The sequence below is a fragment of the Charadrius vociferus genome, unplaced genomic scaffold (genome assembly GCF_000708025.1).
Source record: "Charadrius vociferus isolate BGI_N301 unplaced genomic scaffold, ASM70802v2 scaffold655, whole genome shotgun sequence".
NCBI classification, from domain to species: Eukaryota; Metazoa; Chordata; class Aves; order Charadriiformes; family Charadriidae; genus Charadrius; species Charadrius vociferus.
Genome location: NW_009648330.1, coordinates 1,367,669 through 1,379,535, shown reverse-complemented (window position 1 = coordinate 1,379,535; position 11,867 = coordinate 1,367,669).

The following is an 11,867-nucleotide window of genomic DNA, read 5'->3' as shown; positions in this document are numbered from 1 at the left end:
GGTGGGGCGGCACGGCCCGCTCCCCGCCTTATGAGCCCTCCGCCCCGGGCGTTAGCGACCCCCACCCGCCCGGGCCGGCCCCGCCAATGGGGCCGGGGCCGCCGGGCCTCCGAGGGTGACTCAGAGCCGTCTCCCACACCTCCATTGTCATCCCATCACCAAAATACACAGAATGAGGTCTCGCCCCACTGAAGGAGCCAAAGCGTCTCCCAGCGAAGCCCCCACCGCCGCCACAAACCCATCCACCTTTCTTTAATTCAAATGGAGAGTGGATAATTTAATGAAGTTATCTTTCACCTTCAGTTCGGGCCTCTGAGAGGGCACCCCTTCTCTGTACACCGCAGGCCCGGGGCTCCCTCAGGCGCGGGGAGGCCTCCACGCCGCCCTCCCCAAAGGGACACCATCACAGCTCCTGCCGCAGCCGGGTGACGAGTCCTCGTCTTCCCCATTTAGTTGCCCAGCGCCTGTTCCCATCCCTGGGACATTCCTCATCAGCTTCACCCCAGTAAATAAAACACTGCTGGCTTTACTGGACATTGCGTCAAAACCCAGCGTTGACAGTAAAGGACGAAGCCTCCCCCAGGAGAGTCTGCGGTCACCTGGGGAGAAGGAGTGCTCTCCCTCCCCAGCGCCCGCTGAACAGCTCAGCACACGCTTTCCCTCTCCTAGGGCTGCTTTTTTTTTTTTTTTCCTCCAGACAGCTCTACTCATCCAAGTCATGTACAGAACAAGCAAGGTCTGTGCTTTCAGCCCAAGGTGAAATCACAACCAATGTATTAGTCCAAAAGAAAGGCCAGAAATATTATTTAAGAGAGCCAGGAGTGACATAAGGACTTACAGGGAGCAAGAGTTGCAATGCGGAAAAGGATTAGATGTTAGAACAGGATTAGAACAGCAGCAAATCAATTAGTCAATGTAATAATTTGTCAAGTGAGGCCATTAATGGCTATCACTGAAGGTGCTCAAGAACAACAGCGTCATTACTTCATGTGTTTTTCAGCTCAACGTGTCCCCATTAATTTTTCAGATTTGGCACCTGCTCCAGCCTGCTAAAGGATACAGGGACAAAGTCTGCGAGCTGTTACATATATTTCTTGGTATTCCTCCCCCTTTTTTCTACCGTTGCATTCCCATAAGCCTGGACTGTCACAGCACAGACATATCCCACAAAATTTCTTTTCTCCCCCAGAGCTCCAGGATAGTTCGGAGTTTTTTCCTGTCCACGTAAACAATACAATTTGTATTTAAGCAAGAATTTTCACGTGGGAGAAGGGAAAAAAGCAGCCGGGTGGCAAGTGGTTTAGCAGTTCTAGGTACACTCAGGGTGTGCTGCTAGTCCTTCAGTTTTAGCTCTTTTAATATTCAGATACATATGTAGGGAGGGGTGGGTGAAGGCTCAGACACAATAAGCAGACATACAAAACTTGGTGGCATAGTTTTATTGACAGTCTTCTCTCCAGCAAAGCCAGGTTCACCTATTCCATCTTGTTCTAAGCATGCAGGGTGGAATTCTACCTGCCTTTAAGCCCCCAAATGGCTTCGCACACAATCCTGCGCATACCACCTCCAGTGCACACTTGACTAGCAAATGAGCCAACTCACAGAGCTACTCCTTCCAAAAAAAATGATCACCTTTTTTTTTTTTTGGCCAGGTTAGTTTTTGGCGAGTTTAGTTCAAGCACCAGCATGGGATGGGGATGCACAGGAGCAGAGGGTAAAAGAGAGCTGGGGAGCCCCTATTTAAACTCCAAAAGAAAGTATGGAATTGCATATGACTTTTCCATCTCTCTGCAATTCCAATACAACTGTCCGTGGGGTGCGTAGCAAACTGGATCAGAGTCACCAAGTATGTTTTTAGGGTACAAAGAGAGCTTACTCATTCAGTCTGGCCACAGGGAAGACTAGAACAAATGCTGTCATATTTCTTTCTGGATTTCCAGTTTTCATGGCAAAAAACATCATCTCATAGGAATAACCACAACATAAAGCTGACCCTGCAGGCAGCCTGCAGTATGGATCTCAAAAGGACAAGGAAGCCACCCCCTCCAAAGCACAGATATACACCTTATAGCCACAGCTATAAGGAGAGATAAGGAGGAGCCAGCAGAGGCTTGCACCGACTTGCGCTGCTTGCTAATAGTGACTGTCCATCACTCCTGGCCAGGTCAAACAGACCGGGCTTTTGTTAACATCCTCTGGCTATGGAGAGAGCAGTTCACACTTCCCGGAGTTATTGTTTCAGGCACTCTGCCAGGCAGCCTCTTTACACCCTTCTTTTTCAGAGATTTTCTTTGCAATGCTAATTGATAGAGACTTAGATTGCCAGTTTTGTTTTTAAGTGAGATTCCAGGAAAGAAGATGGCAATCTTTGCCTCCCCCTCCTCTTTCCCCTCTTCTGCTGAGACATATGGACTTGGCCTAACGTAAGAGCTACAGTTTGACCTTACTCTAATCCAGGCAGCAACACTGACCAGCCCTTGCTGCCCACCTTCCCTTGGCAACTGTTTGTGAGCCACCCCATCTCTTCTCTAAGCTGTATCAGGAAAACAGTATTCCCACCAGGTATTTTTGATTCTTTTCACAAATAGGGGAATGGGAACAGTAGCAGCATGCTTAACAAAACCAGCGTCTCTTTGGTTCATAGATTGTCTTCAGGCTCCCACCAAAATCCATGGAATTTTGCTATAGATTTCAGTAGAGTCCAAATGTGGAAACCCACTCTGTCCTCTGTCGATGTTCCTTTATGCCAGAGTTGTGGTATAAGTTCATTTACAAAGGAATCCAAATCACATTTGGAAAATGCTGAAAATACAACAAAAATGGAAGGTATGTATGTAAAGGACATTCAGGAGAGACAACCCAGTTGTTAGACAAGGACTAGCCACAGTGCTCTTGAAAATGGCTCTCGAAAAAGGTTTGCATCTATCCTAGTCCAGATCAGGACATTGGGAGCTCCTCTCCTCTCTCCCTCCAGAGCATCCCTAGCATTAGGATTTGCAAAGGCCACTCCAAAAATCATGCTAGCATGAATGGGATGCCAAATTACCCAGTGCAGCATGGGCTCTGTCACCAGGCGCCTGCCTGGGGAGTCTTAGGGCAAGCACAGCCCTTCAGAAATGCCTACATCAAACATTTTCTAGGGCAGTACAATGCTATTGATGTTTAGGCAGAACTTTCATCCTGAAGGAGGCGAGATCAATTTCACTAGTTGGTCTTCAGACATTAACACCTCATAAAAAGGATGCTCATGCCCTGCTTATCTGGAGTGCATCTTTAATTATCTTTTGGTACACCTTTTGCAGCCCATTACTTACCAGTCAACACTGCTTTAATTATGGGCTTGGCAGTAAAAGGCAGCTCTTACATCACTGAAATAAAGCTTCAAAACAACCCTGGAGAATTGCAGAGATTTCATGTTCAAATGGAAAACTGTGGAATTCAGCAAAACAACGTTAATTCTCTTCCACAAAGATTTCTCCTTATGCTCAGTACTGTGACAGCCAGATGGGCCCGGGAAGCCTTCAAAGAACATGAGCAGCCGAGTGAGGGTTGTGCTCTCACCTGCTTTTCAGGGAAAGGAGCATTTACAACACCCTGTTTTGTTTTGAAAATAATTCAGTGGCCAGACAGGCACGCTTTCCTGATGTGTCAGGGCAAGCAGGATGGAGGCACATTGTGCACCTTGAGCAAAGAGGGCAAAACTTATGCTAATCCTTGCTTTCTAAGGGCATTCATTCCGCAGTCCAGAACCGGCTCTTGAGCGAGCTGTCACCTGCACCACTGAGCTTTCCCTTACAGTAAGCGCTTTTATTATGCCAAAGCATTGCTCTAGCCTTTTTTTCCTACCTGAAATGAACATTGTTTCTAATGCTTGAAGGTGGAGGAAAGCAATACTGCTGAAAACACCACCCGCTTTTGAGACATACCAGTCTTGCTCTGACTCAGTTCCCATTAAAAATCTACAGATTTCAAGGTGAAAAAGGCACTAGGCCAGTTTCATGTAACTTTTGAATAATCTCACACTTAAGTTTTTCATATATTTAACCCTTAAAATAATTCATGGCACTGACTGTAATTGTGTGAAATCTAAGGTAACTGTAAAAAAAGGGTCATACTAGCTAAGACTAAACATCTGTCTAGCCTGATATTTAACTCTTCAGCAATGGCCAGAAATGGATACCTGTCTAGGGAAGGCAGGTATCTATAACCGGCTCAGTCGGCAACATAATGGTACTTCTACCTAGTAATGATGATGCTGACCTCGGTCATTTTCAGCCCAGAGACATCCTGACATGGATGAGAGTTTCCAGGTATACAGAAAACACAATATGCTTCTGTTTTGTTAATTTATTCAGTCTTTTTCTGAACCTATGGTAAAATTTTAGCTTCCGAAGCATCCTCTGGAAAGGATTTAACCATGTGTTATATGAAATAACACTTTTAAGTGTTCTTAACATGTTGCCTGCTAGAATCATTTGGTGCTCACTGCCTCCCACACAAGAATGTGGAATGACCTTCGCTGCCCATTTTTTCATCAAACCCCATCACTTTTCCGTTTCAGTCACCTCTTTTCCAGATGGAAGAATCCTATCTTACTTGTGGTAGCTGGTCCATGATCACTCGCCCTATGGTAACTGCTCCATGCCTTGGATCATGCACGTTGCCCTTTTCAGAGCTTTTTCTGGTTCTGCTGTGTCCTTCCTGAGATAGGATGACTAGAATGACTCTCAGAATTTAAGATGTAGAGGAATCATGGTGTCTTAAGTGTTATGATGATAATGTTTTTTTCTCTATTGCTTTCCTAATAGCTCCTAACATTTGCTTTGCTTTTTTTGACCATCACTGTGCTTGCATTCCCATAGTACTATCTATCAAACTCCAAGATTTCATTTCTGAGTTGTAATGGTAATCTATTGTCTGAACCTGAAAATGGTTCCTTACTTGTACTGTCATTGTGCTGCCTACTGGTGAGTTGCTGAGTCCTGTGACTGTCTTGAAAGAAATTGCCATCCCTTTCAAAGAGAAGACTGCCTTAATTTTTAAAGGATATAAGACCCCAGGTAAAACTGAGGCCAAAGTAGTAGCAAACTTCATGTCTTTTATTAAATGGTAGCCCGGTGGTGCCCAACACCATTCATTTTTCTTCTGGGCAGTAGAAAAAAAAGTCTTGGGAGATGGATGTAGGATAGCACAGACTTGCTGGGAAGGTAGTGATTAGTGCTCCCGCTCTCATGCAATACAATGCCTCCCGCTCTGGTGGAGGGAAATCTCTCTTCTATCGACAGATCCACCTCACACAGCCCCACAGAACACTGATCTGGAGTTCGGACAGGCTGCGCCTGAGCCTGTAAAGAGTTAGGGTAACCACGGCACAGGAACGGGCTGGAGTAGGATTTCCACTTTTAATAAGCCTAACACATAGATTATCAGTATTCTTGACCCCTTTGAATGCCAAGTAGAAAAGCCGCACAGGAACCCACGTGGTAGCAAACCTGTGTTCACTAAAATCCTGCCTCAAGAAACATAAAAAAAAATGTGTATAAAACATCCTCCCGAAATCCAGCGTGGGCCTCCAGAGGATTACTGAGTGCAGTTCAGTCTGGCAAGCCCTCTCTTCCTCCAGCACCACTAAGATAAATACAATTGCATTTAAATGCAGCAGTATTTTATGCCCAGTACGGTCGGGTTCAGTGTCTGCATCACTTTATGATAATCCTTTCCCTCCTACTCCCCGCCGTCTCCTTCCCTGTCTCCTTTCCTTTGTAAGAAAGCCTCTGTCACCGTCCTCACCCGTGCTGTTTGTGTAACTGGCAGATGCCCTGTGACTGATCAGCTCCAGAAACACTTGTGGACTCTTAGCACCTGAGAGGATCAGACCTCTGAACTGCAAATATTTTAGGACAAGGACTATATCTTTTTTCTTGTACTGGCAGAATACAAACACACCCACATGATACTATAGAAATGGAACAAATCGCAGCATCATAGTCTGCCGAACTTGATTACGATAACTAGTCACCTAAAGATGAGTGAATTTGGCCTTAAGGCTAGTCTGCTGGGACTGGAGACAAGTTGTCTGGAGTCTTCTCCTCCCTGTTCAAAGAACTATCGCTCTAACCTCCCTTGTCAGTCCTACTCCTTCTCATCTCCCAATAACACCCCCACCCATGTGGTTGTAATGAAATGTGCTTCCCGCCCATCTCACCCATCTGCTTGTGACCCCGTTTCCTTGCCAGATCTGCGCTGACTTTTTTGTACTGCAGTTAGCTTTTCCATCACAGTATTCCTATTCTAGACACGCAGAAAAAAAAAATAGTCAGAGCTAGAAAACTCTGTCAACTGACATGACTTGTTCATTAACTGAGAACCACGATAAAGATGCATTCTCTGGTCCCAACAGACCCTCAAGAGCAGTGAACTAATTGGAAACCTTTCCTTTTTCCCCAACACTGCACTCCATGCATGTGACGAACGTGGCAACCTGAGGCAGCGTCTTTCAAAATAGGAAGCAGAAATAAAGAGGAATTCCTTCAGAGAGAAACAAGAGGTGATATCAGATACCAAATACTATGCATTAAAATACACATGCACCGTCATGAGGTGGTTAAGGGACAGAACAAGGCATCAAACTGCTGATGATTTGGTGGAGATTTACTCCTTCGGCCTGTTTTAACCACTCAGTCTATAATGCTGTAGGATGCTGGTATGCAGAGTCATGGCCCCTTATCTGTATGTAATACAGTTTTGAATAGCCTAAACTACTCGAGTTTTTCCAACATGACCAATATGAACGAGGCTGTCTGCTCACATGTAATTTATCTTTGTAAGGTACATTCAGTATTGTTAAATAGCCTCCCCAAATTACATATTTCTTGCCCACATACCTTGAAAAAAAATCCGGTGAAACACCTGTAGCATATATCCAATTTTAAAAATTCCAGCAAATACTTGTAGCATAAAGCAAACCTTTATATACTGAGATTTCAAATGGATGTTACTTGTTACTCTTTCATTTTCCAAAGGTACCTCACACAATAAAAGAAAGCCATCAGAGACGTTCACAAAATATTTTCAGTAGGACTGAAGTTATTGACTTCCAGCAGACAACAGTAAAAACGAATACAGAACTGTAAAATGCACAACTGTGATCAAAACCGAAGCTCTCTGTGCAACCTGGACTTCAAACTGGTGTGCTTTCGCTGTCCATTTAGAAGGGCTTATTACTGCAATGTTGGCTGGAGCACATCATGATAAAAAAGTCTGCTTCACCTTTCTGTTCCTTTTTAATAACAGAAGAAAACCCAAAGTGATAGTGTGAGGATCAGCATGTAGAACTCTGACATAAATTCATCTCTAAAATACACAGACTGAATTTGTAGTAAAATCAACCAGAAATTAATCTTAATCTTTTCAAAGAATAAAGTATTTAGCTGGGACCTTTATAGCTGACAATTTCCAAGACTTGAATTATGCTCCCAATTGTTTTAAAAATATGATAGAAGAGCATTACTTTTATCAAACATCCAGAGAATTAATTTACCTATGAGAAGGATACAGCAGACATATGTGCAAAGGTTTATTTATTTCCAAGTCACAAAGGGTATTCATTACAACAACAAGCAGAATTACTATACCTATTGTTTCTTCTTATGCACACCTCACAAAATTGTTTGTAAGTATGGATATCTGCTGAAAATCCTGATCATTAGCCTCAAAACTGTACTGCTTGTCAAATTGCAACATTAAATTCTTTTAAGGACCGTACTTTTCCTTACCTTCTCTACTCTTAGAACTAAAAGATTCAAGTGAAATAATTTTTAACTCAGCATTAAAAATGGCAGAAACAGTCACGTTAACTAGTTACGTATGGAATCAGACATTTCTTGCAGCAGTTTTGTTACAGCATTGTGTCATTTAACCCTAAATAATTTTTATTTTTATTGATAATTCCATCTCTTTAGGTAACTTTCACTGACTGCATCTCATCTCTTTTATACCAGCTTCAAATCCAGTTTAAAGTTGGCTGCAGTTCATTTCCAAGTAACTTCCTAAAAGAAGCCCAATCCCTTAATCCTTACTTATACAGAAAGTTGCTGTTTACCCAAGTCACATCACTGACTCCAGTAGGATGACTCACACCATAAAGGTTGGTCTGAATTAGACTAATCCCCCTCCCCCGCTTTTTTTTTTTTTTAAAAAAAAAGAATTTTAAAAGACACACAAGAGCTAACATGTCTCTATCTAGTCTCTGGCATCTACCAAGAACACCAAACAAAAGAGGCAGACTACCCGGCAAATACCCTTTGTACTTCCCGATGAAAGTGAGATAGTCAATATCTCTAAGTTAGAGATAGCAAATGTTTCTAAACTGAAGGGGGAAGAAGTTTTCTCCACTACCAGCTACAACAGAAATTTCAGTATTTGAAAATGTAAGAGTCTGGTATAGTGATATAAACAGCATGTGAAACGAACCAGCCATGTCCCAGGGATTAGGCAGGAAGAATGTGCAGGTCCTTTTTATTGTTTCCAGCAGAACTATCCCATCTCGGTTTACATACCCAGTTACTATGGAGACCTCAGGACCCTACAGACACAACTTCAGTGATTTTTTTTTTTTAAACTAATGTGGTTGTCTTTGAAAAATCTCAAAGAGGATCACACATCCCATTTTTATGTTATGGCATGGTGAGTAACCTTACCTGTTGATCTCATAATGAACATCTCTTTCGGTCTTAGATTCTTAAAAATTACTTATGGCTTTAATTACTAACCTAATTTGCAATCTAAACCAAGTGATGCAAATGAAAGAAAAAATGTTTGCACACAATTGTGAGGGAACACGTTTTTTTTTTTCCTTTCCAACTTGGTTTTAAGATTATGCTTTCCCCCTCTTTTTCCATGACCTTGACTACTATAAAAACAGACTCAGTTTGGCAATCTGTGCAGCCTGAAGCAGGGTAAAACTAGATTAGCTCATCTTCTTCACATGCTTACAGAGCCCTGTCATCGGGACAGCAGCTGTGCCGATTGCTAGCTACCAATCTCTGCATGTTCTCTAGCATAGGAAAGGCCTGAGAAAAAAAATACAGAGCTGTGTTAATTCCATCACAACAGAGATTCGTGTTCCAAACTATAAATCTAAATCTGGCTTCTAGTAAGCACGGCCAGAGCTGCCCAGAGCTGGCTGTCTGCACTCTGCCTTGGTGATATTTCGGCGTGTAGTATGCTGTTGAGAGCTGCCAGCTCGTAACAGCGTGCCAGGTCTTCATTCAGTCACTTTGTGGCACTGATTAAGAGAAAAGGAAAGGAAAAAAGGAGAAATCTCAGAAGTTATGGTGAAGTAAAGCATGCAGAAATAGTTTTAATTCCTGTAAACTAGGCAAAGTAAATTGGTTCTGCTTTTTTCAATAATTCATAAAACACTATTTGGGATTTGTAGTTTCTAATTTAGATTATACTAGTCAATAAATGCAACTCACTGACAAATAACATTTCCAGTGTTGATGCCACAAAGGTAGCTAACCTATTAGTCCAAAATATGAAGGCATAAATGCAAACATTTTGCAAAATATAATAGAGCAAGCTTTTCAGCTAGACTCTGGGAAATTACTCCCTCAAAATTAGTTGTTAGGTACATACTATAAACACCTCAGAAACTCAAGAAAGACTAATCATTGAAAGCAGTGGATTCTCTATCTTTTGACGTCTTCCAAGTAAGATAAAATGCCCCTTGAAAAGTATGCTCTAAGTAAGTGCCAGTTACTGAGCTCAATTCAGAGAAACAAGGTAACGTTTAATGGCTTGTGCTGGCTAGATGAGATGCTGCTACAGGACTTCTGGCTTTAAATTATGAAAACTGGAACTATATTCAGCTTCTTAAATACTCCAAAGACTCCTCTCTCTGTCAAGAGAAACAGCCTTTTTTAAAAAGTCGGGTCAAAGACGCTGCCCTGGGTTAGAAATGGAACCACTGAAAGTCCACCCCCACAAAAGGTCTGAGCAGGGAGTTGTTTTCATTAACTATTTCACTTTCAAGTCCGAGGCGGTGGAGATGCCCAAGGCTGGTAGAGCTACCTGTGTCAACACGGCTGGCTGCTGCCACACATGAAGCCTGGCCCCTTCTGGTGGGCTACTCACTGGGCTAGCTGGTTTTGTGACCACGGGCTATCCGGGCCAGGAAGAATGTCACTTAATGTTAATAAAAGGGTAAATCAATTATTGCTGGTGAAAGAAAGAAGAGTAAGCCAGCTACCCCTCCTTGGCCCAAGGTGACACACTGTGGGCAGTCTTCACTGGAGTGTGGCAGAAAGGATAACATGACATCATCTCTGATCTCACCTGCCTGCTTTTGGCCACCAAAGCCAATATAACAAAACAAATGTCATAGAATCATAGAATATTTTGGGTGGGAAGGGACTTTTGAAGGTCATCTAGTCCAACCCCACTGCAAGGAACAGGGACATCTTCCACTAGATCAGGTTGCTCAGAGCCCCGTCCAACCTGACCTTGAATGTTTCCAGGGATGGGGCATCTACCACCTCTCTTGGCAACCTGTGCCAGTCACAGATACGTCCATCGAGATGCATGAGCAGCAGAGATGCGTGTCCCCCTCCAAGGAGCAGTAGGAAGGGGAAGGGTTTGGCTCCCCATCCTCAGCTGCGAGTCACACACCCCATGGCCGAGATACCATCACCTTTCTCCTCCCAACACCCTTCTGCTACGGCAGCCCCCGGTTGCCGACAGCCTGTTTCTTTCCCCTGTACTTGACTGCCCTCTCCAGTCAACTCCGCGCAGCAGCACAGCCATCCTTTTTAAAAGCCAGTTGCTGTTTGTTTACATTCTCATAAAACTGCTTTAACTGTGCCTGTAGAAGTTCTTCCTGGTGTGTGGGCAGAGCTCCTTGTGTGGGGCAGTCCTAGGTGCTTCTATCGCAAAGCCCGGACCACCTCAGGACCTCAGCACGACCTGTGGACAGGGATTTACGGGCAGGCAGAACCAATTTGCATAGAATATTCTAAAGAGCGAGAAATTAAGTAATGGGCTACAAAAAAATAAGTTGAATTTTAGACATTTCTGCCAGATACCAAGATGTTGTAGGTGGAGCCACACATGCTTCTCCCCTGCATCAGCAAAGCAACCCAAGTGACTGTATCATGCAGGTGGAATTCCACGTAACCAACCTCCATGGTTTTTATGGATGGCCTCCCAAGCAACAGTTTGACCACTGCAGGAATTTCTTACCAAACTCTCCCGCAATCTCCACACAACACCTCAGCACAAAAGCACAGTGCTTTGCGCGGGAATAGCTGGGAATGAAGGACAGCGCAGGGAAACACAACAGTCTCGGGACAGCACAAAACTAACCCAAACACACGCAGAGCCAATCCCCTCTGTAGTGACCCTTTTCTGCAACACAGTGCTCATGCTGGGAAAACGTCAGGAGTTACTGCATTAGTTGCTGAAGAAAACAGCTTTACAGGCGTGTCATTAACACATAGTTAAAAGAGCATCTGTATTTAGCCTTCAGGCCAGGAGAGAGAACCGCACAGTCAACATTTCTCGCCGTATTTAACCTCTACCCTGTCAAAGTCACTGTCAGGCACACACAGGTAGCAAAGCTCGAAGGAACACGTGACACCTCTCCCCAACATTTCTGTGGGCCCCTTCCCCAAGGCCCTAGCGACTTCTTTAGACAAACTCACCACCGAGTCCAAAGTCCCAATATGGCATAGAGTGGAAAACGTTGGATTTAATAAGCTTTAAATCGGTAGTTTTCAAAGGGGAGGGTATTATGTATTATTCTGGGAGTGTCTCATATAGATACACATATATAATATAGCACCGTATATACGCATATTTATAGGATT